The sequence below is a fragment of the Rana temporaria genome, chromosome 5, assembly GCF_905171775.1.
Source record: "Rana temporaria chromosome 5, aRanTem1.1, whole genome shotgun sequence".
NCBI lineage: Eukaryota > Metazoa > Chordata > Amphibia > Anura > Ranidae > Rana > Rana temporaria.
The window spans coordinates 282,788,689-282,812,775 of record NC_053493.1 but is presented as its reverse complement, the minus strand read 5'-3'; positions in this window follow the sequence as shown (position 1 = coordinate 282,812,775).

Here is a 24,087-nt window from a genome sequence, read left to right as displayed (position 1 = left end):
AAGTCAATAAAAGGTAAATCTTGAAAAATAACTCTCTTCATTCTCTAGTTCAGGGGTCTCCAAACTTTCTAAGCAAAGGGACAGTTTTCTGTCCTTCAGACTTTAAGAGGGCCGGACTAGGGCCATTGGGAGTAGAAAATGTCCAGTGGGAGTAAACAATACCATATTTTTGGTGTCAGTGGGAGGATTAGTGCCCCGTTGTTGGTGCCAATAGAAGGAATTGTACCCTTTTGATAGTGTTAGTTGGATGAATAGAGCCCCATTGGTGGTTTCAGCAACAAGAAAGATTCCTCATTGTTGGTGTCAGTGGATGAAATAGTGCCCCAAGGGCCGGATAAAGACAAGCAAAGGGCTGAATCCAGGACCAGGGCCACAGTTTGGAGACCCCTGCTCCCCTGGTAATAGAAAAGGGATTGTCGAAAAAGAGCATGAAGAGAAGGGCACTTCCCTAGTGTAGATTTTGGGGTACCCCACATCAATTGCCAGGTTGGGAGGTGAAAATAAAACAGGTTGCCAACCTGGCTCAGATGCCTGGAAGGACTGTGTAAATCTCAAGACTGAATGTATAAGCATCCGCTTGCATGTAAAACAGTTGCCATGTATGTATAACATCTGTGTATTTAACCCTTTGCCTGAATTTTAGATTTAAAGTCCTGAACTTTATTTCTGTGTAAATATTTGCATTGACCTTTATCATTTTGTGGTGTACTGTAACAGATTTAAGATAACTTTGCTTGTGTACTTATCATAGAAGATTTTCACCTTTATAGTTTATAGTTATTTCAGACTTTGCATTCTCCTAATACTGTATATCTTTGAATTGTAGATTTCTTTGTGATAGCTAGTAATGTATGAACAAATATGCAGATTAGAGTGTGCTGGGTAGAATCCAAATCTGTCAAAATCTATTTATTTGTTTTTTTCTCATTATAATTCATACAGGCAGGAAAATGAACTGACAAGCACCTGATTCAAAGGACCAAGCAAGATAATGCTATCAAGGTCAAAATGTGATTTACCAGCTTAGTCTGGCCACTGGGCATCAGACAAGGGTGCATTTTTTGAATTCTCTACTTTAACAAGTCAAACACAGAAATGATCACTGTTGCTGAATATAAAAAAAATACATGTTCATCCATTTGTAAAATATTACTTAATTTAAAGTCACTGAACTGGTTTCAAATGTTGAGAAGCTAATGGAATCAAGTAATGCTCTGGGCAGATTTATAGGACCTCTTATTTGCAAACTGCAAAGCATGTACCCCTTGAAACAAACTGATTTAATAATAATTAATAAAGTATTATGTGGACATTATTAAATATGTAATTTGCATTCAATTGAGTTGCAAATACATTTTCTAATCTAGTGTAGCAGAACTGATCATATTCAAGTAAAAAGGAAGAGCCCCGCTCCTTGGAGGCTTAAACAAAGCAAAGACATTAATGGGCGCAGACACTGACGGTGCTTTTAGTAAAAATAATTCATGTTTTTTAGCATCATTGTGCAAGCCGGTCACTTATAATGGCAAAGTTATGCAGCGCTGAACCAGTCATCCCAAAAGCTTTGCTCAATTATATACTAAGTCTAAGAATGAGCAGAATATTTTTTACTATAATTTTGGTTGCACATGAGAAGCAACCATTTCTAACTACATATGTTCAAAAATGCATTTGTATACAAGATAAACAAACTAAGATGCATAATTCGTGACTGGTTCATTTTGTTCGAAATGAGGAAAATTTTTAATAATAATTGAATGTCTTTATCTATACAGTCTGACATGATAGTTTGTCCATGTATATTCTAGGTCACTGCATATACAGTAGATTACATGTTTTCGTGTGCAGAAATATAGCTAGATCATTTTTTACTGCAGACTTTATTCAGTCTGTTTTCCTGTTCTTTATATCAGCTGAGGGGAACAATCACTTGCACTTTGTTCTCGGAGGGTTATTTCCAATTTTTCTATCAAAGCCAAGATGTCAAGAAGGTAGCCTAAAGGTTAAAAACACAATAAAGTGCATTCCCCTTTGAAACACAATTATGAAGTTAAAGTGAGTACCAGGTTTGTTTATAATCACCCCCTCCAGGTCTACTTATCTATATACAGTATTGCATGTATTTCAGAAAGCTTTATTGAACAATCATTTCTATTTTTGTCCTAAAGATTTCTGTAAGTACTGTATACTGAAGCCAAACCTATACATCAGGAAAGAGGGGTTGGTTTTGGCAGTGCAAGCCAGGTACTCCTGTCACCTGCTAGTAGAAGGCTCTCATCAAAGCAAAGGAAATAGGAGTGTATGTATGTCTGTGAAGGATCTCATTTATCAAGGTCATGGTAAAGCTAGTAGTGGTCACAATCATCTATATTAGACTGATTCTGTAATCTTAACCACTTAACGCCCGCCGCACGACTATTTACGTCCACAGAATGGCACGTACAGGCAGATGGGCGTATATATACGTCCCTGCCTTCTAGCGGGTCGGGGGTCCGATCGGGACCCCCTCCGCTGTGTGCGGCGGGCGGCTTACCTCTGGGAGCGATCCGACTCGAGGGGACGGCTGTTTGTTTCTGTCCGCCCCCTCGTGATCGCTTCCAGCCAATCCTGTGAGCCGCCGCCTTGTCACTTCCTCTGCCTGTAAAATGTAAACATAGGCAGAGGAAGTGATGCAGCTCTCATCTCAGCGGTATTTTCAAACTGCCGAGATGAGAGAAGAGTCACAGTAAGTCGCACCTAACACTACACTGACACCAGTACACATAGGCACATTTAACCCCTTCTGATCACCCCCCACCCCCCTGTCACACTGTCACTGAATGCAGTGATCATATATGTTCTGATCACTGCATTTAGTGTCAGTGTGACAGTTAGTGTGACAGCCAGTTAGTGTTAGGTCCAGCGTAGCCCCGTACCCCCCCCCTAATAAAGTTTCACCGCCCTAGTTAACCTTTTCACTCCCTATTGCCAGTGTCACTAAGCGATCATTTTTCTGATCGCTGTATTAGTGTCACTGTTGCCGCTAGGGAGCTAATTTTTTTTATTGCAATTTTGTTTTACTAAAGACATGTGGCTGAATAAATGTGGGCCTAAATGTTTGACTAAAATTTAGTTTATTCAATTTTTCTTATAACAAAAAGTAAAAAATATTGATTTTTTTTTCAAAAATTTCGCTCTATTTTTGTTTATAGCGCAAAAAATAAAAATCGCAGAGGAAATCAAATACCATAAAAAAAAAAGCTCTATTTGTGGGAAGAAAAGGACGCGAATTTTGTTTGGGAGCCACTTCGTACGACCGCGCAATTTTCTGTTAAAGCGACGCAGTGCCGAATTGTAAAAACACCTCTGGGCATTTAGCAGCATATTGTTCCGGGGCTTAAGTGGTTAAAGATGTTTTGCTGCTTATTTAAACAGCTTTTTCAGTTCTAATGAGTTTTGGGAACATACAGTACCTTGAAAAAGTATTCATACCCCTTGACATTTTGACATGTTACAACCAAAAACATAAATGTAGTTTATTGGGATTTTATTTGATAGACCAACACAAAGTCACATAATTGTGAAGTGGAAGAAAAATAATAAATGGTTTTCAAAGTTTTTACAAATAAATATCTGAAAAGTGTGGCGTGCATTTGTATTCAGCCCCCCTGAGCCAATACTTTCTAGAACCATCTTTCACTGCAATTACAGCTGCAAGTCTTTTTGGGGATGTCTGTACCAGCTTTGCACATCTAAAGAGTGACATTTTACCTATTCTTCTCTGCAACATAGTTCCAGCTCTGTCAGATTGGATGTAGAGCATCTGTGAACATCAATTTTCAAGTCTTGCCACAGATTCTCAATTGGATTTAGGTCTGGATTTTGACTGGGCCATTCTAAGGCCCCATACACACGATAGAATTTATCTGCGAATACGGTCCAGCGGACCGTTTCCGTGGATAAATCCTCTTGTGGATTTCGGCGGATTTTCATGCGATGGTGTGTACTCACCATCGCATTGAAATCCGCGCCGAAATCCTCTTGCGATGATGTGTCGCGCCGTCGCCGCGATTCATGATGCTGTTCGTTCACTAAGGTTCTCTAACAAACCTCTGAGGGCTTCACATAACAGCTGTATTTATAGTGTGAATAAATTAGACACAGGTGGACTTTATTTAATAATTAGGTGACTTCTGAAAGCAATTGGTTCCACTGGATTTTAGTTAGGGGGGCTGAATACAAATGCACGCCACACTTTTCACATCTTTATTTGTAAACAAATTGTGAAAACCATTTATCATTTTCCTTCTACTTCACAATTATGTGCCACTTTGTGTTGGTCTCCCACATGAAATCACAATAAAATACATTTATGTTTTTGGTTGTAATATGACAAAATGTGGAAAATGTAAAGGGGTATAAAAACTTTTTCAAGGCACTGTAATACATCATTTATACCCATACTGGTAACTTTATTACCCTAATCCAACAATCCAGGAATGTGGAATCTTGGACCATCCATTTGTCTCCTCATTGTATAGGGCTTTGCATTCCTCACTTCACTAGGATTCCTTTACCTAGTTTCTTTGCTTGTGTTTGGGTGTTTGCTGTTTTGATGTACTAGCTTCTGTTCCATTGTATTGTTGGGCTTGAAAGACACAGGGAAGTCTAACCAGTGTGCCTGGTTAGGCTGTTTTTGTTATCGCAGTCATTATACCATCCATTCAAGTCACCAATTTATGCAGCACTTTACTACTCTTCATTCACATTAGCCCTTGCCCAAAACAATAACCTAACAATGTAAGCTCCTTATCATATATGTATACTAGTGATGAGTGAATCTGCTTGGGTTTGAGTTGAGGGCAAGTTCAGCAAACACATCCAAAAATATGCAAGTTGTGTACCCCCTTGAAGTCAATGGAGGGCGACATTTCTAAATCAAGTTTCTCCATTTTATAAAAGCAAAAAAAAAAAAAAAAGGTTCAGCGAGGAGCAGCATTTTTAATAAATTAAAATAGCAAACATTCTATAAATAACAAGCTTTGGTGATGCCCTAAACCTGCCTGTGGAGTAGTGCATCTATAGAATGTATACAAGCAAAAGTGATATTTTCAAAGGAAAAAAAATACCTTTTCATTTGCGGGCCGCTCAAGGGCACTTCCCAGATGCTTTGTTACAAAGCAGCCGGGATCCCCCTCAATAGCTATACCAGACGCTTATCTTAGATGATGGTCTGATACAGAATTAAGGACCCTACACAAAAATAAGCAAAAACAATGGTGTGTGGTTCTCCCCAAATTCTATACCAGACACTTCAATTCTGGTATGGGTTTTAAGGTCTGTTATGGATTGTAGTTCTGTGCAAAAAAACAATAAACTAATGTCTCCCTCCAAAATCAATACAAGACCTATACAGCCTTGATTGCAAAGAAATGGGGGAGCATACAAGTTTCCCTCCTAAACCATGCTCTCCCTCCTTAATCCACTTTCTCAAGCTCAAGCTTTCAAAACTGACTTGTGTAGAGCAATGCCTGCACTTCATTGTTTGACCTTTGATAGACATTTTTTTTTTTTTTTTTAATATTTACTCCCTCCATGTCCCCTTTCGTGACATTTCTATCAAGACCAATAACACAATACATGAATTAGCAGAAAAGATTGTAAATTGTTACTGAAATATTTTTTGTTCAGTATGGTTAAACAAATATTGAATCTGTATACCTAGCTATATCTATATCTATATACAGTACAGACAGACCAAAAGTTTGGACACACCTTCTCATTCAAAGTTTTTTTTTTTTTTTTCATGACTATGCAAATTGTAGATTCACACTGAATGCATCAAAACTATGAATTAACACATGTGGAATTATACTTAACAAAAAAGTTTGAAACAACTGAAAATATATTTCATATTCTAGGTTCTTCAAGGTAGCCACCTTTTGCTTTGATTACTGCTTGGCACACTCTTGGCATTCTCTTGATGAGTTTCAAGAGGTAGTCACCTGGCGCAGCACCCCATCACTCTCGTTCTTGGTCAAATAGCCCTTAAACAGCCTGGAGGTGTGTTTTGGGTCATTGTCCTGTTGAAAAATAAATGATGGCACAACTAAACGCAAACCGGATGGAATAGCATGCCGCTGCAAGATGCTGTGGTAGCCATGCTGGTTCAGTATGCCTTCAATTTTGTATAAATCCCCAACAGTGTCACCAGCAAAGCACCCCCACACCATCACACCTCCTCCTCCATGCTTCACGGTGGGAACCAGGCATGTAGAGTCCATCTGTTCACCTTTTCTGTGTCGCACAAAGACACGGGGGTTGGAACCAAAGATCTCAAGTTTGGACTCATCAGACCAAAGCACAGATTTCCACTGGTCTAATGTCCATTCCTTGTGTTCTTTAGCCCAAACAAGTCTCTTCTGCTTGTTGCCTTTCTTTAGCAGTGGTTTCCTAGCAGATATTCTACCATGAAGGCCTGATTCACACAGTCTCCTCTTAACAGTTCTAGAGATGTGTCTTCTGCAAAAGGTGGCTACTTTGAAGAACCTAGAATATGAAATATATTTTCAGTTGTTTCACACTTTTTTGTTATGCATAATTCCACATGTGTTAATTCATAGTTTTGATGCCTTCAGTGTGAATCTACAATTTTCATGTTCATGAAAATAAAGAAAACTCTTTGAATGAGAAGGTGTGTCCAAACTTTTGGTCTGTACTGTATATATATATATATATATATATATATATATATATATATATCAGAACTCAAATTTTCCACTCGCCTACTCGCATTTTGCGAGTGGAAAATTTAGGTCTGGCGAGGATCTGGGCTGCCTGGCAGTGGGGGGGGCAAAAACCGCTGGCGATCGGGGTTAATCGCAGTCGTTTTTCGCAGTGATCGCCCTGATGGCATAGAGGAAGAGGAGAGCCGTGGGATCGCAGAGCGGTATAGCCCGCTGTTTCAACTTACATTGAAAGTTCCTCTGCTCTGCTGCAATGGTGAGCGCAGTGAGGCTGCAATGGTGGGGGACGGTGAGGCTGCAATGGTGGGGGACGGTGAGGCTGTTCTGAGGGGAACTGATAAAGTTGTTGTTAATATTTATTTTTGCAACTTAATTCTGCATAAAACATTTCACAAGATAATTTATGAGGGCATGATTAGCGGGAGAATTAGGGGCAGGGTAGGGGTTGGGTGGGGCAACTAGTGGCGAGTAACCTTTGAGGCCTGGCTAGTGGCTCAAGACTTGAAATTTTGAGCCCTGTATATATATATATATATATATATATATATATATATATATATTTTTTTTTTTTTTTTTGCTTATTTATGCTGTCACTCAGCATGATTTTTTTTGAAGGTGTTGGTACAGATACAAAATTTCCACAGGTGTTATGGAAAGTACATGAAAAGTAAGTAAGTGTTAATTGGTTTTACATGTTTATTGATTTCAGCAGCTGCTAATTTTATAACACTATCTAATTTTAGACAGGCATTATTAACTCTTTATTTGGCAACACTGGCCTATGCTGTAATAGGCATGCATGTAATTATGAATGATGCCGTTGTCACTTTGCAACCTTTAAAAAAGTAGGTTTACTTTGTTTTTAGCTAATATAGCATTCTTAAAGATAATATGTACTGTGATGATGTGCCCAAAACATTTGCCTATAGGCTGCCTAAACCATAACATCTTTGTACAGGTATGTATTGTGCTGAAATGGTGTCTACATGAAGATATGGCAATTTTAAAGTATAACTAACGGCAAAAAACATTTATTTTTAGTTTTTATTGCTGGCTGTGCCCTTGTTTTGCCTTTAGTTCCACTTTAGTGGAGAAGCAGGGCTTTTCTTCCTGATGTCAGGCCTGTTCCCTGGTGACTGGTGGTTTCACGACTGCAAGGAAAACCAATAATAATTTCACTCCAAATATTATGAGACTAGAAGTGAGAGGAAGCAGTGCCCTAAAAGAGCTCAAACTGCATATATACTGCTATTAGGTAAGAGAAAAAAATCCTACGTACATTTACACCGCATGAAGTGCTCTATTTTTAATAAGCTGCAGAATCACGTGACCGGACTGGAGCGGAATAAAAATAGGTAGGTACACAGATGTATTTAAACAGGGTATACAGGATAGGTAGGAGGAGGGGGAAGAGAAAGAGTCATTAGAGTTAGGCTTTTTTTCTACTCTAAATATATTGAAGGTACAGTAAGTTATGAGAGTTAAATTTTTTGGGTACAAAAGTATAATGATCTCAGGAAAACAATAGCTGCAGTTGCCCAACCTACTTTTGCATACCCTGCATTAAAGTGGAGTACTGGGAAGTACACAGAATGCCTCTCTCACACTTGTGCATGAGATATGTAAATCACCTGTCACCCACAGCAAGAGGGAGAAACGGAGGACTGCTCAGAGCTGGATTAACTCTCTGTGGCAAGACTGGTCACAGATGGCATGAAATCCTATCCTGTACAAGGTACAAGCCTTAATTTAAAAAACGGGTTTACATCCACTTTAACCACTTAAGCCCCGGACCAAAATGCAGGTAAAGGACCAGGCCCCTTTTTGCAATTCGGCACTGCGTCGATTTAACTGACAATTGCGCGGTCGTGCGACGTGGCTCCCAAACAAAATTGGCGTCCTTTTTTTCCCACAAATAGAGCTTCCTTTTGGTGGTATTTGATCACCTCTGCAGTTTTTATTTTTTGCGCTATAAACAAAAATAGAGCAACAATTTTGAAAAAAAATCAATATTTTTTACTATTTGCTTTAATAAATATCCCCCAAAAATATATAAAAAAAAATGTTTTTTTTAACAGTTTAGGCCGATACGTTATCTTCTACATATTTTTGGTAAAAAAAATCGCAATAAGCGTTTATCGGTTGGTTTTCGCAAAATGTATAGCATTTACAAAATAGGGGATAGTTTTATTGCATTTTTCTAAAAAAAAATGTTTTACTACTAATGGCGGCGATCAGCCAGTCATTTTTTTCGTGACTGCGACATTATGGCGGACACTTCGGACAATTTTGACAAATTTTTGGGACCATTGTCATTTTCACAGCAAAAAATGCATTTAAAATGCATTGTTTATTGTGGATATGACAGTTGCAGTTTGGGAGTTAACCACAGGGGGCGCTGAGGGAGTTATGTTTCACCTAGTGTGTGTTTACAACTGTAGGGGGGTGTGGCTGTAGGAGTGATGTCATCGATTGTGTCTCCCTATAAAGGGGATGACACGATCAATGCAGCCGCCACAGTGAAGCACGGCGCGCCCGTGACCCACGGCTGGGTAGATGTACAGGATGTACCGGTACGTACATCTGCCCAGCCGTGCCATTCTGCTGACGTATATTTACAGGAGGCGGTCCTTCAGTGGTTAAGGCTCCTCTGTCACGGGAATGCTTGGAATAAACTGTAAAGCTATCCTAATAACCACACTTTGCTGGTAATGATCTACATTGGCAAATACTGCTTTTTTCTTAAATAACTTTATTTCAGTTAAAGCTCAACTGCACTCCCCAGTCCTTTGGTTTCAGTGACTGTACTCTTTGCTGGTTTTCATCCTACCTATCCCACCGTACCTTCAGTGTCACTTAAAACTGTACTTCCTCCTCTCATCTTCCTTTCTATTTTTATTGTAGCAAAAAAGATAGAACATTTACATATATTACATAAGTAGCTAACTTTACATGGCAGACACTAATCAAGTACAGTCATAGCTCTCATAAAATACAGTCAAATTAAGACAAGAAAAAGAAAAGAGAAAGCAAAAATAAAGGCCACATCCCAATGGGGATATAGCATTCACATCCAATGAAAAACATTCTTATCTGTTCAGCCTTTTATGCGGGCACAAAATGAATAGCAATTTAAAGAAACAAAAAAAAGATCTATGTGACATCATAGGCATAGTACAGTCAACCAATCCAGAAGCTGGCATATCAATAAGAAGACCAAGATTCCCATGTTCTACTATAGACATGCAATTTATCCATAATGTACGGTTGATACATTCCATGAGTTTTATTGCCTCCACACATTGTAACACCTGGGCCCAGGGGATCGTAGGGGAGCACCAGTGTAACACAGTAGCTCAACTAATAGCACTAAATAGAGTGTGTGCCAACATTTGGCAGGGAGGCATAACCTCCAGGAGGTCTTCAAAAATAAGCAAAGCCAGCTGCACTCCTGTGATCTGAGCAACCTTAGTGTATGCCTGTTGCAATAGTAGTTTAATTGATTTGCAACTACATAAAATGTGGAGGTGTGCCCCTATTCAGGTCTCTGGCAAAAATGAATAGAACCTATGGCAGGAGTATAGAACCATCTAGTTGTGAAACTTAACCAATTTTTCCTTTTAAATCACACCATAATAAAGCTGTTTACATACTGTGCATCAAGTCTTTACAATATTTTTGGGTATTGTTTTTAAAACAATAAACCTTAAATTTTACTTCATGATAAAACCTACCTTGTCTCTCCCAATTAAATCGCAGCCTATTAAGGCTGCTTACATACTGTTACAATAATCACAGGATCTTGGCAGGGTCTTCCAGGCTTTCTTGCAGGATTCCTGACAGAATTTTCAGGATTCCTTGTAACTCCACTACCTCCAGGACTTCCATAGTTTCCAGTAATGGATTGAATTGACCTGGAAAGTAGCATCTGCGGCAGATTTAAAAACCTTAGGAAAGTATACACTTAAAAAAATAAATCTACACCCTTCAATATTATACCAATTGGCCACTGGCAATCAGTTTCATAGTATAGTTTGTGAGCTTATTTTTTCAGTACCCCACTGCCTTATCCTAAAACTTTGTTAAAAACAGAATACACAAAAACACTTCAAAACCAAAACTTCATATTCTAGAGTCAAAACAGTTACAAAAAAGTGTGTTATTTTATAGACAAGTGACTGGAAAGTATATAAGCAGCTTGATTAGACTGTGATATGAGAGAGAAAGAAAGGGCAATTTTTATCATGAATAAAAATTTGAGATTTGGCAGGGGACACAGGCTTATCCATGGGTTGTTGTACATGCCAAAGGATTTATATAGCTCTTCAGCCAGTCCTGATAGAGGAGTCAAGATTTTTCTCTGCTGCAGTTAGGCCTAGGTTCACATTCATGCAGTATGGGAAACCCCGCAATCCGTGCATGTTTCCCACACAGTATTCAGATCGCACTGCTTTTACAATCTGCAGCGGGTGTCAGTGCACTCTTAACAACGCCCCAAATGCAGGTTGCAAACACAGTGCATCTGCCTGCCCCAGATGCAATCAGTTGCAGTGCGGTTCCCAAATTGGTGCATGCACGGCGATTTGATTAATGCACTGAACTGCATGTGAATTAAACAGGAAAGCAGTGTGCATTGATGTATGAATAAACATAAAGCTGCAATAATTGTGTCTTTTATGTCTGCCTTTACTTGCGGTTCAAGGCTTTTATCCTTGATTTGTGCACAATTGTGATACAATTTTTAAAATGATTTGTGGCTTTGTTGTGCAAAACCTTCCACCTGTTCACCCTAAAATGACTGTGAATTAATAATGGTCACTTTATTAGGTACACTTATATTGCTGTGTAGGACCCCTTATGTTTTTAAAGCAGCCTGAGTCCTTTGAAGCATTGGTTTAACAAGTTACTCATATATGTGGAAAAAGGTGTGTCATTCAAATGATGGTTATCCGATATTAAAGCGGGGGTTCACCCTAAAAACGATTTTCTAACATTACATCCAGCTCACTCTCTACATTGCCGAAAGAAGCTGAACATTGGTGCGCAGGCGTCGTATAGCGCCGACTCGCCATTCGGCTTCTTTCGGCAACTCGTGACGCTCCTTATGCGACGGGGGGAGGTCGTTTTTGTCATCACGTCAATCATCTGCTGGATAGGAATGCCCACTCCCACGGGAGGCCCTAACCAGAAGCCAGGGAAGAAAATAGCTGTACGAGGTATGTACAGCAACAAAAAAAAACGGCATACTGTCAATGTAGAGAGTGAGCTGGATGTAATGTTAGAAAATCGTTTTTAGGGTGAACCCCCGCTTTAATAACAACAAAACCTGGGGAATGCCCAGGGAAAAACCAAGCCTCCTTACCGACCAGCCTGCAGAACAACCAAATTAACCTGTCTAACAGTATGTGTTAAAAACAGGGGTTTTGTCCGCACGCATTTGCAAACGCATGCGTGAGCCACAGAGCCGCGCCAAAGCACCCTGTAACCTGTGGTCCTAACACTAAACAATGAGCGTCCCCATATTAAGCAGACTGTATGCAAAGAAAATATTCCACTACACCAATATACCATGTGACAACAGAGATTCAGATCTCAGCATGCTGCAACCAGTATGTGACCAACATGGGTTAAACTCACACCCCGCTGTCATGAATACATGACAATGACACACTTGGCCTCACCCTGCACCATATAGGTACCAGCAGACTGAGAGCAATCAACACTGGGTTAGTTTACTACGCAATTAACCCCCTACACACCAAGCAGCTACCACCATTTGAACCAGAAACACAAGCTGTTCCAGGAAAGCCAGGAACCCAGAGATGTCATTTAGCTAAAGAAAAGTGATGGGATCTGGTAGGCATCAGGTTTTTTCTTTTAGCATTTGGGTGTCTATTTCTAGATGATATTCTTTTTTTGTGAATGAACTGTGTACCAGGCTAGGGTTGTGGGAAAGAGGGCCTTGTCCTCCTCAAGATGGGTACACGATGCTTTGCCAGGGGGTTTCCCCCAGCAAGTCCCCCCCCCAAGTTGAGGGCATGTGGCCAGGTATGGTTCAGGAGAGGGGCACATACCTTCCCTCCCACCCTGGCTTGCCAGGCTACATGTGTGGATAAGGATCTGGGGTAAATTAACTCTAATGCAATATCACATTTATTTGTGATATTTACTGCAGGTAATTACTGCATTTGTAGTATATACCTGTAGTGAATTGACACCCTGAATATTGCATGCACAATTACAATACAACACAATTATTGCATGCACGCATTAGTGACGCCCACTGTCACAACGGACAGGGATATTTCAGAGATTTACAACATAGTCTTCAAAGGGACAGAGATTCTTTAAAGTGTTAAATCAGTCTGTATATGCAGTATTTAAAGTGGAGTTCCACCCATAAATATAACATTACATCAGTAGTTTTAAAAAAATGTCATTAGTCCTTTACGAAAAAATTTTTTTTTTTTAGATGCCTTCAAAGTGTTGTTGCTAGGCAGAATAGTTAATCTTCCCACTTCCTGCACCTAGGTGCTTAAGCTTCCTAACCTACACCGCACAGACTCCTGGGAATGTAGTGGGTGTAACTTTCCAGGAGTCTGTGCACTCCCCAGTCTCAAAGAATCATGTGACTTGGACAGCACAGGTGCTGAAACCTGATCTGACACTGCTTGTGCAGCACTGAGCATGTGCGAGATCTGCAAGGCTGAAATCCAGGAAGTCATACAGTCTGGCTTGTTGCAGCAGAAATTGAGATTTAACATCCAAGGTCAATGTTCAGTCATCCAGTTTTGCTGATCCTGTTCCCAGTGTACACTCATTGCACTCACTGGAACTTTTGCCCTGCTCTTATAGCCCTCTTAAAACTTTAAATTGTTATCTGCTTGCCACTTATAAAAAAAATGGTTGCAGCTTTCCATCAGTGTGGGTGTTAACTTCTGACCTCTCTCAATAAGAAAGTGTTAACTAATTGGCCCTTTCTGCACCATTCTCTAAAAAAAAATTAACCTTAAAAAAACTAAACCTGTGAAAAAACTTTAATAATGTAAAATACATGAGAGTGGAGGAAGGACAGAGAATTAATCATTTGCAAGACCAGAAAAGATTTTTGGATGTGCAACACATAATTATATGTTATCTTCTGCAACCTTTTTGAATTCATAAAGGCTTTTTTATGGATTTTAAAAGACTAGTGCTGGCTCAACCAACTTGCTGTGTAACAAGTGATACAGCTGTCAGATGTCAGATAGTTCGCTATAAGTAATATTCTGTATTAATAAACTTTATTTTGCATCCTTATTTAGCTGGAGATTAAATAATCTAGAGATCTACCGTGATGCTTTACCTTAGACCCATGGCTTAGACCTTATTCTTTTACTGAACAAATATGTTTCACATCTAGATTATGACTAGGGAATATAAGAGCCTGACTGCTGCTGAGCAGTTTCTATTTTTTTTTTTTTTAAACCAATTTTTCATCTTCTTTACTTTCTCTGCTTTGTGGAAAATGAGTGAAATTGCTGTATTGTTATTCATGTCATAAAACTACTGTAGTCCTACACCTCAGCCCTAGTAATAAATATCTGCACTGTGTTTGCTGTTTTCTTCCTTTTCTTTTGATCTTTTTTAATCTGCATATAACTGAACTGATATACTGTGTGTATATTTATATATATATATATATATATATATATATATATATATATATATATATATATATATATATATATATATATATATATATATATATATATATATATATATATATATATAATATATAGTATCTCACAAAAGTGAGTATAGGCAAAAAGAGACAAAACTGAAGAAATGACACTTTGCTACAATGTAAAGTAGTGAGTGTACAGCTTGTATAACAGTGTACATTTTCTGTCCCCTCAAAATAACTCAACACACAGCCATTAATGTCTAAACTGCTGGCAACAAAAGTGAGTACACCCCTAAGTGAAAATGTCCAAATTGGGCCCAATTAGTAATTTCCCCTCCCTGGTGTCATGTGACTCGTTAGTGTTACATGGTCTCAGGTGTGAATGGGGACCAAGTGTGTTAAATGTGGTGTTATCGCTTTCACTCTCTCATACTGGTCAATGGAAGTTCATCATGGCATGACCTCTCTGAGGATCTGAAAAAAGAATTGTTGCTCTACATAAAGATGGCCTAAGCTATAAGAAGATTGCCAAAACCCTGAACAGGGAAAGGGAGTCACCGCTCCAGGTGGATATGCTGAGCAATCAAGAACCTCTCAGGAAACCAAGGGTGCCGGCAATGCACAAGGCAAATAGTGTAAACTTCAAAAAGATGGACAGCCGCACTCCAAAAAACTCTTGAGTTGTCTTTATTGTAAAATAAATAAAAAATGCACTACAAACAGCAGCAAAAAATGAGGAAAACAGCCGACACGTTTTTACACTGGATCAGTGCTTAGCCATGACTGAGCTGCAACAAGTGGCCAAGACCAAACATCGTTTTAACAGGACAGGTTCCACTCAGAATGAACCTCGCCATAGTTGACCAAAGAAGTTCAGTGCACATGCTCAGCATCATATCCAGAGGTTGTCTTTGGGAAATAGACGTATAAGTGCTGCCAGCTTGCTGCAGAGGTTAAAGGGGGGGTCAAACTATCAGTGCTCAAACCATATGCCGCACACTGCATCAAATTGGTCTGCATGGCTGTCTTCCCAGAAGGAAGAACCCTTTTCTAAAGATGATGCACAAGAAAGCCCGCAAAAAGTTTGCTGAAGACAATCAGAATAAGGACATAGGGGAGCTGCGGTGGCTCAATGCAATTGGCACTGCGCTGACAAGCCATTCACCTCTGCAGCTAGAGGTTCGGATCCCGGTCTCGGCTACATGTGAATTGAGTTTGGTGGTCTCAGCCCGGCACCCGGTGGGTGTGCTATGCGAGGTAAGCTTGCGCTTAGTATGCCCACCCCCTCCCACAAAAAACACCACAATTACACGCACTCGAAATTGGGTTAACATGCACGCACTTTGACCACGCGGTCTCTAAAAAGAGAGGCGAAGGACTAACGGGGCTGGTTGAGCGGGCAAGATCCTCTCACTCCCTTATAGGGAGTCCCTCTGCCCCGTTGGGCTTCAAAGCGGAGCAGGTAGGGCGGGCTGTGTGGGAGGACCCCCTCACACACCCACCATTGCCACCCGGGGCATGGAGAAAGGTGGCAGATTGCCTCTGGGGGAGGCCTGCCTACTCCCAACTCCTGCAATCCGGCTCCTCTCTCGAGTACACGCACAAAATACACTTTAAAAAAAAAGAATAAGGACATGAATTACTGGAACCGTGTCCTGTGGTCTATTAGTTCTCCTGAATAGGTCCATTTTGAACATTAAAGGGGTGGTTCCCCCTAAAACACATTTCTAACAATACATTCGTAAGACCCGTTACACTGCGGGTAGGCTGGCTTTCGTTTTTTTTTTTTAGTACATACCTCGATCTCGGCGTTTCGTCCCTTGGCGGTGGGCGTTCCTAGTTGATTGACGTTCCTCCGACGGGCACATACGTGACGTCACGACTTTCCGAAAGAAGCCGAACGTCGCTGCGCAGGCGCCGTATAGAGCCGACTCTATACGGCGCCTGCGCAATGACGTTCGGCTTCTGTCGGAAAGTCGTGACGCGCAGTATGCGCCCGTCGGAGGAACGTCAATCAACTAGGAACGCCCACCGCCAAGGGACGAAACGCCGAGATCGAGGTATGTACTAAAAAAACAAAACAAAAGCCAGCCTACCCGCAGTGTAACGGGTCTTACGAATGTATTGTTAGAAATTTGTTTTAGGGGGAACCACCGCTTTAAGGTTCTTAGTCGTTTACAATGTTATATTTAACATGCTTGGTTAATATTTCTTACTATGTACTATATGCTTCTTGTTCTGTATCAAAGTACTTTATGATGCCCTGTACACACGATCGGTTTCTCTGATAAAAACGGACCGATGGATTTTTTCATCAGATATCCGATGAAGCTGACTTTCATCAGTCTTGCATACACACCATTGGTTAAAAATCCGATCGTGTCCAACGCGGTGACGTAAAACACAATGACGTGCTGAGAAAAATTAAGTTCAATGCTTCCGAGCATGCGTCGACTTGATTCTGAGCATGTGTGAATTTTTGACCGATGGATTTCCCCACAGACGATCGTTTTTTTTCTATCGTTTTTTTAACCATAAGAAACATTTAAAACAGGTTCTATTTTTTTTTCACTGATGGAAAACAAACCGATGAGGCCCACACATGATTGGTTCGTCTGATGAAAACGGTCCATCAGTCCGTTTTCATCAGACGAACCGATCGTGTGTACAGGGCTTAAGCGTCCTATACTGTACTGTTCCCTTATCTTATTTCCAAAAAAAAAACAAGTTTTTGAAGAAATAAATAAAAAAGAAGCTTTGCATGAGCCAACACTTGAAGATAATTCAATTCACACTGCCCTGAATTGCCCGTTTTTTTTTTAATCTACTGAAAACTACTGTAGCCAATCAGAGGAGTTTCCCTCTTTGGGCATGCTGGCGGGGGTATATCTGGAGCACCGGCCATTTTTTTCGGGTAGTCTGCGGGGCCCGAGTTCCAGGTGCGGTATCCACCTTTAGGGTGCGCGCATCCGCGGGCCCCATCCTCATGGCCGGTCGGGTTAAGGCTGGGCACCTCGCGGAGCCTTCCGTTGATGAAGAAAGGGACCCCAGCGGCTTGCTGGGTTCCAGATCCTAAGCTGGAGGCTGAACGTTGGGGGATTGGCTCGGGAGAACCTAAGTGCAGAGGTTGTCTGTGAGGCCTGGATGAACCACCGGGGATCCGATCACCGCGCTACGTGACAGGTATTTTTCTTTTGCTGTCAATGGGTGATCCTGTAGAACAAAACTTACTGGGAGGATTCGCTATCCTTACACTTCAATTATACCAAGAAAATTTACTACGCCTGTGGCAGAGGCATTGTTTCCTCCCAGTGATCTGATTATTGCGAGCGACCCTTTGGCTGCCAGGTCCAAGTTAATTGCCTGTCCAAGGGGCACTTACCCACCCTGGCGAGGGTGGCAACGTTTGAATTATCTGAGCCGAGAGCAGGCTTGCTCTCTATGTTTTTGATATCCAAGGCCTGACGCTACAAGTCCTTCCTACTCATCAACCTGATATTTCCTCTAAACAACAACCCTGAAGTCTTTGTGAAATGCTCTGCTAAAAACCCTTTTAATACATCTCTTAATGAAACATGTAGAGCTAAAATGTTTTTCAGGCATGATGATCTTATCACCTTTGAATCTTTCCTTACCAGTCATCCGGACAGTAATATCTCTCCACTTGACTTCAATTTGATTACTCGTTTTTTTTTTTAAAACTCAACATACGCTCAGACTGGTATAGACCCAAAACCCCTTTTGAAATTTTTTGTCTTAAGAACTCCCCTCAGAGACATCTGATTTCATCATTACTGTATATGCTATGTTTTTCTCAAATTCTGAGCTCACTACTGATTCTACAAATCAGAAATGGGAAATAGATCTTAATATTTCTCTTTCCAGTGAGGAGTGGGAAGTCATTTTCCGCCATATACATAAGGGGTCTCTTAATGTTTTGACTCAGGAGAATGGCTTTAAACTCTATTCTAGATGGTATAAAACCCCTTGCATAATACACAAATATGATCCAAAAACCTCCCCTTTATGTTGGCGATATAACCTTTCTCTAGGCTCATTATTTCACATTTGGTGGGACTGCGTTCTTATTAAACCCTTCTGGAAGGAAATCCACCGTTTAATTACCCTTATTACGTCTTGCGTCCCTGATTTCACAGCAGCACAATATTTGTTGCATCACTCTTCCTTACCTCATTCAGTATACAAAAATACGATCATTCTACACCTTATCAATACAGCTAAACTTTGCATACCCATTAAATGGTTACAATCTTCTCCCCCTACTATCTCAGAATGGTTACGCAAAGTGCAACATATTGCTAATATGGAAGACTTAATCCATCAATCCAGGGATTGTCCTAAATGTTTTCATGACAAATGGGCTTGCTGGTTTCATTTTGCAAACTCTACTGAATTTCAACTATTATTGACTACATGAATATTACTTAATTTATGTTTACCTTCTTTGAATGCTTCTTGAATGTATTCTTACTGTTTCTCATATCCTTTTCCGATTTCATTTGATCTGTTCGTCTCCTTCTCCCTCTTTTTACCTTTACCTATACTTCCCTTACCCTGCCCTACTTATTTATATATTTTCAATATGTTTATGGATACGTCATGTACCTCTTTGTAATGATGTACCATGTTTTCATTGTATATTCACAACCTTTTGTGTGCCTATTTATTGTCTTGAAAATCCAATAAAATATTTAAAAAAAAAACTCACGCTACCTGCTGGACACTTGTTTTTTTATCCACACTCACAAGCATCACCATTAGACAGAAGAATTTGGTGACTTAATACGCCGATCCCAAATTAACCAGCGACTTCTTCGGGGTTAGCGCTACATTTCTATGCACATATCTTACATATTTATTTCACATTGCACCTGATTGATACCGTTATCCTATTTGGGTGCTATTTGGCACATGTTATTTACTGTATTTAACGGCAACAAATGTTGGTACTAGCGCATCACTTATATTTTCAATCACTGTATTAGTGTCACTGGCCCTACAACATGTCACTTAGTGTCTGATTTGTTTGCCACAATGTTGCAGTCTCACTATAAGTCGCTGATCACCACCATTACTAGTAAAACAAATGTAAATGTAAAAATTCCATAAATCTGTCCTCATAGTTTGTAGAAGCTATAACTTTTGTGCAAACCAATCAACATACGCTTATTGGGATTTTTTTTTGTAGTAAAATACATCTTGGCCTAAATTGATGAAGATTTTTTTTTATGTTTTTTTATTGGATGTGTTTTATAGCGGAAAGTAAGAAATGTTGTTTTTTTTCTTTTCAAAATAGTCAATTTTTTTTGTTTATAGCGCAAAAAAAGAAAAAACGCAGAGGTGATCAAATACCACCAAAAGAAATCTCTATTTGTGGGATAAATGGACATACATTTTATTTGGGTACAGTGTTGCACGACCGTGCAATTTTCAGTTAAAGTCACACAGTGCTGTATAGCAAAAAATGGCATGGTCTTTAAGGGGAGTAAATCTTCCAGAGGGCAAGCGGTTAAAGTTAGGCATATTTCCCAAATGTAAAATTTTTGCCTAAAAGCCTTCTAGTCCCCAGTTGGTAGGAATCACCAATGTCATGAAAGTAAAAAAATACATATTAGTAAAATAATAATAAAAAAAAATATTTATTAGTTCTATTACCAAAATTGACAGAAGCCAAAAATATATTATCAAAGAAAAGAAGTGTCCCATTTATAGACTAAAACATCTACATAAATGGGAAACAATACCATCAGTTGTATTTGGAACTTTCTTCAATCAAGCACAAGCAACAAACATGTTGAATGCATCCCTCCAATGCCAAGTCCTCCTAACCCTAATGGGTCACAAGGGAGGTGATCTCATTTTTATGTTCGAAGCAGAAAGACTTGCAGAACTGAGAAAACCCTGTTGCTCAGCTCCCCTCACAGCTGGAACTCATAGATATTACCTTAGATATTACCTCTCAACTGCCCTCTATTTAACAATTAGTGTACAATTAGTATACAACTCTACTCCAGTGTTTCTCCAGTGTTTTCCATCCAAGGCATCCGTTAAATATTTGTACAATTCCAAGGCACCCCCGTCTAAAATGTATAAAACTAAACAAATAGTTTTATATGTCGCAGCAGCATCCTCACACTGGGGCCATGGCCACCCACCAGTAGAGATATATTTCTCCACACTGGAACTGACTAGTATTATAGTGTTTTCCTTCTCCTTCAGTTTCCCTCCCTTTCTCTAAAAATGTGATATCAATGCAGACAGAGAGGGACAGGGGAGGGTCGTGCAGGCATCCTTCTTATCAACTGATGACAACATTGGTTGGTTGGATGCCAGTGGCTCGTCTGCATGGTTCCCGAATCCCAAGGTTATATATTTGCATGATAAAAACCTGTGGCTTTGGGTAACAAAAGAGCAGGCTTAATCCACTTGTTGTCTTGTTGACATTTTCAGAGCAATTTGTGGCAATTATTTTTTAGGTGTTTTGTAAAGGCACCCCTAAAGAACCCTGAAAGCATACCAGGGTGTCACAACACCCCAGTTTAAATAGGCGGCTCTACTCGATGAAAAAAAAATGCAACTGCTTTCCATTTAGCCCCCTTACCTGCACCCCTGGTTGATGTTATAATACTATATGGTTGTGGCACCAAAATAAAAAACAAAGGTCTGGTCACCAATAAACAGTTAGGCCCCGTACACACGTCCGAGAAACTCGATGAGCAAAACACATCGTTTTGCTCGTCGAGTTCCTTGTGAAGCCGCCGAGGATCTCGGCGTGCCAAGTTTCCTATTGACTAGCGAGGAAATAGAGAACATGTTCTCTATTTGGCCCGACGCGATCCTCGTCGGTTTCCTCGGCCAAAAGTGTACACACGACTGGGTTTCTCGGCAGAATACGGCTCAGATCGAGTTTCTGGCTGTATTCTGCCGAGAAACTCGGTCGTGTGTACGGGGCCTCATTCTGCATAGTAAAAAACTGTTATGGTTTTATTGGCCTTTTTTGTTTTAAAAGAGAAAGTAAATGTGTTGTATTCTTTTTTTCTTTATATAGTAAAAATAAAGTGGTTATATAGTAAAAAAAAAAAAAAAAAACGTTGTTAAACACCACCCAAAGAAAGTTCCACCTGTATCTACCTGATATAAAATTAATTTGGGTACATTGCATGAGCTAATATTTGTTACAAAATGGCCAGGTAATGAAGGTGGTAAAATGTAAATGCTGATGTGGTTAAGCGGTATGCCAGTTTTAATATGTCACCACCAGTGACTGCAGTATGCTACTGTGTAACAAAAAAATAAACATATAAATTGGTACTTTTTAAGCTCTTACAAATTTTTCACACTATTCAGTTTTCCTAAGTGATGAAATTTTTAGCGAACAGTTTAACTAAATGGCCACTTATTTTCTGTGAGAGCTGTATACTTACAGTATATAAACACAAATGGTTGTTTGATATGCTCAATTAAATCTATGAAATATTGAATTCAATACCCTTTGTTGTTGACTATTAAATATACGTTAAAACAAATAGTATATACAGTATATAAATACTGATACTATACAGTATAAAGTATATATAATGGAAAAAACACACTCTGACCTTTCATCAGTGCATTTCAACATGTACATTCCATTCAGCAGAAGCCTAATCACTACCCGTCAGCAATAGAAAGCAACAAGAACAAAGTAGCAACTACTTTTGCAGTCCCTGGAGAGATCAAAGCCAGAATCCAACGCTGTGCTTCATAGAACAAAATCTTAGTCATATTTGCCTTATTTCAAAGCTTGGTCCAGGATGTAATGTTGTTGTTTTCATTCTGTTATTTTATCACAGTGTAAAGGTTATTGCTTGATTATATCTACCATGGCACTAAACTGTAAGCCTTTTTTTCTATTGTTCATATGATCATATAAATAATATGAAGGGAACATGATGTATTTGTGACATATTCACATTACATTTTAGATTTTACCCTATGTGCTTTGTTATTGTAACTGCTTATAGCAAATGTGATTTACTGAACATAGCTACTTTAATCCCACACGTTTTACCACACCTACCTTCCCTTTGCTAGCCCCACAACCCTAATGAGTATCAGGCGCCAATAAAAAAAAATGGGAAAAAGAAAGCAGTACTTAAAGGGGAGTTCCGCCAATTATTCAAATACTGCAGCACTGACTTTCAAAATATGGACACTTACCTGTCCAGGGCACCCGCAATGTCTTCATCCGAAGCCGATCTGTCCCTTGGCTTTCTGGTGGAGGTGCCGCCATCTTCGGTAAGATCTCTCGCCTGTAGTAACAGAAGGGTTGGTTGATTGAACTAGCTAAAGTTAATTTTGTAGTGTAGGTAAGAATTGTATATTCCCTAGTGGAGATTTATCTTGTATAAAACATGCAGTTTTGTGTGGTTAGGAAAAATTCGAAAAAAAAGTTGACAACATCCAGGAGTGATATATTGCAGCAGAAGCAGCAAGAAATAAGAAAAAATAAGAATAATAAGAATGGCTTTGCTGGGGAATCGGGATGCGGGGGAATTATCAAGGAAGTTCCAAGGAGGGTACAAAGAAAAAGAGGGGCTATGGCTGCCCGTGATATATCTCACAAGACCATTGCAGCTATGCATGACCATCCTGAGGCCTCGTACACACGACCAGACATGTCCGATGAAAATGGCCGCGGACCGTTTTCATCGGACATGTCTCCTGGCAGAATTTGGTCTGCCATCAGACCAAATTCCCCGCGGACAGAAAACGTGGTGACGTGGCGGCGACGTAGCGGCGACGATGACGCGGCGAAGTGCGCGAACCTGGAAGTTCAATGTTTCCACGCATGCGTCAAATCACTTTGACGCATGCATGGGATTTCGGGCCATCGTACATGTCCGATGAGTCGTACTGACCATCGGACATGTCCGACGGACAGCTTTCCAGCGGACATGTTTCTTAGCATGCTAAGAAACTTTTGTCCGCTGGAAACCTGTCCACTCGGCCAGGAATCCGTTCCGCTAGGCCCTACACATGGTCGGACATGTCCACCGAAACTGGTCCGCGGACCAGTTTCAGCAGACATGTTCGGTCGTGTGTACGAGGCCTGAGATTTGGGACCCTGAACGTCCCAGATACTCAAACAGGGTCAAGAAAAGGCTGACATGGGAGGAAGTGTACTAATTTCTGACTCCAAACTAAAAAAAAATGCCTGCAAGCGAGCAGGAAAACAGAGGTGAGTAAATCAATTTTGGGTGTGGGTCAGAAGTAGACGTACACGAGAGCCATTGCCCAAAGACACCATACATGAAAAATAGCAAATTCATTTTTCCTAAGCTCGTTGTTTGCTATGGTCAGTCAATGTTCCATCCCTCATGTTTGACATTATCTATAAAATTTGCAAATGGAATATATTGTAGGAAAGGAAATATTGACAAGATGGAGGTCCCTACATGACCACTACTAGAAATAATTCCATGAAGAGAAGTCTGTAGATAGAAGTCGAGCTGCTGGATCACACCATAGACCAAACCCCCATGTAGAGGCCTTGTATTTTTGAAGTGCATCACAGAGATGCAACTGTAAGGTTATTTTGCATCCAATAAACTGTAGATAATGCCTACTTGTAACTTCATATCTAACATACCCTAATATTTGCCTTGTCTTTGGATAATGCAACTTTGCCCGCTG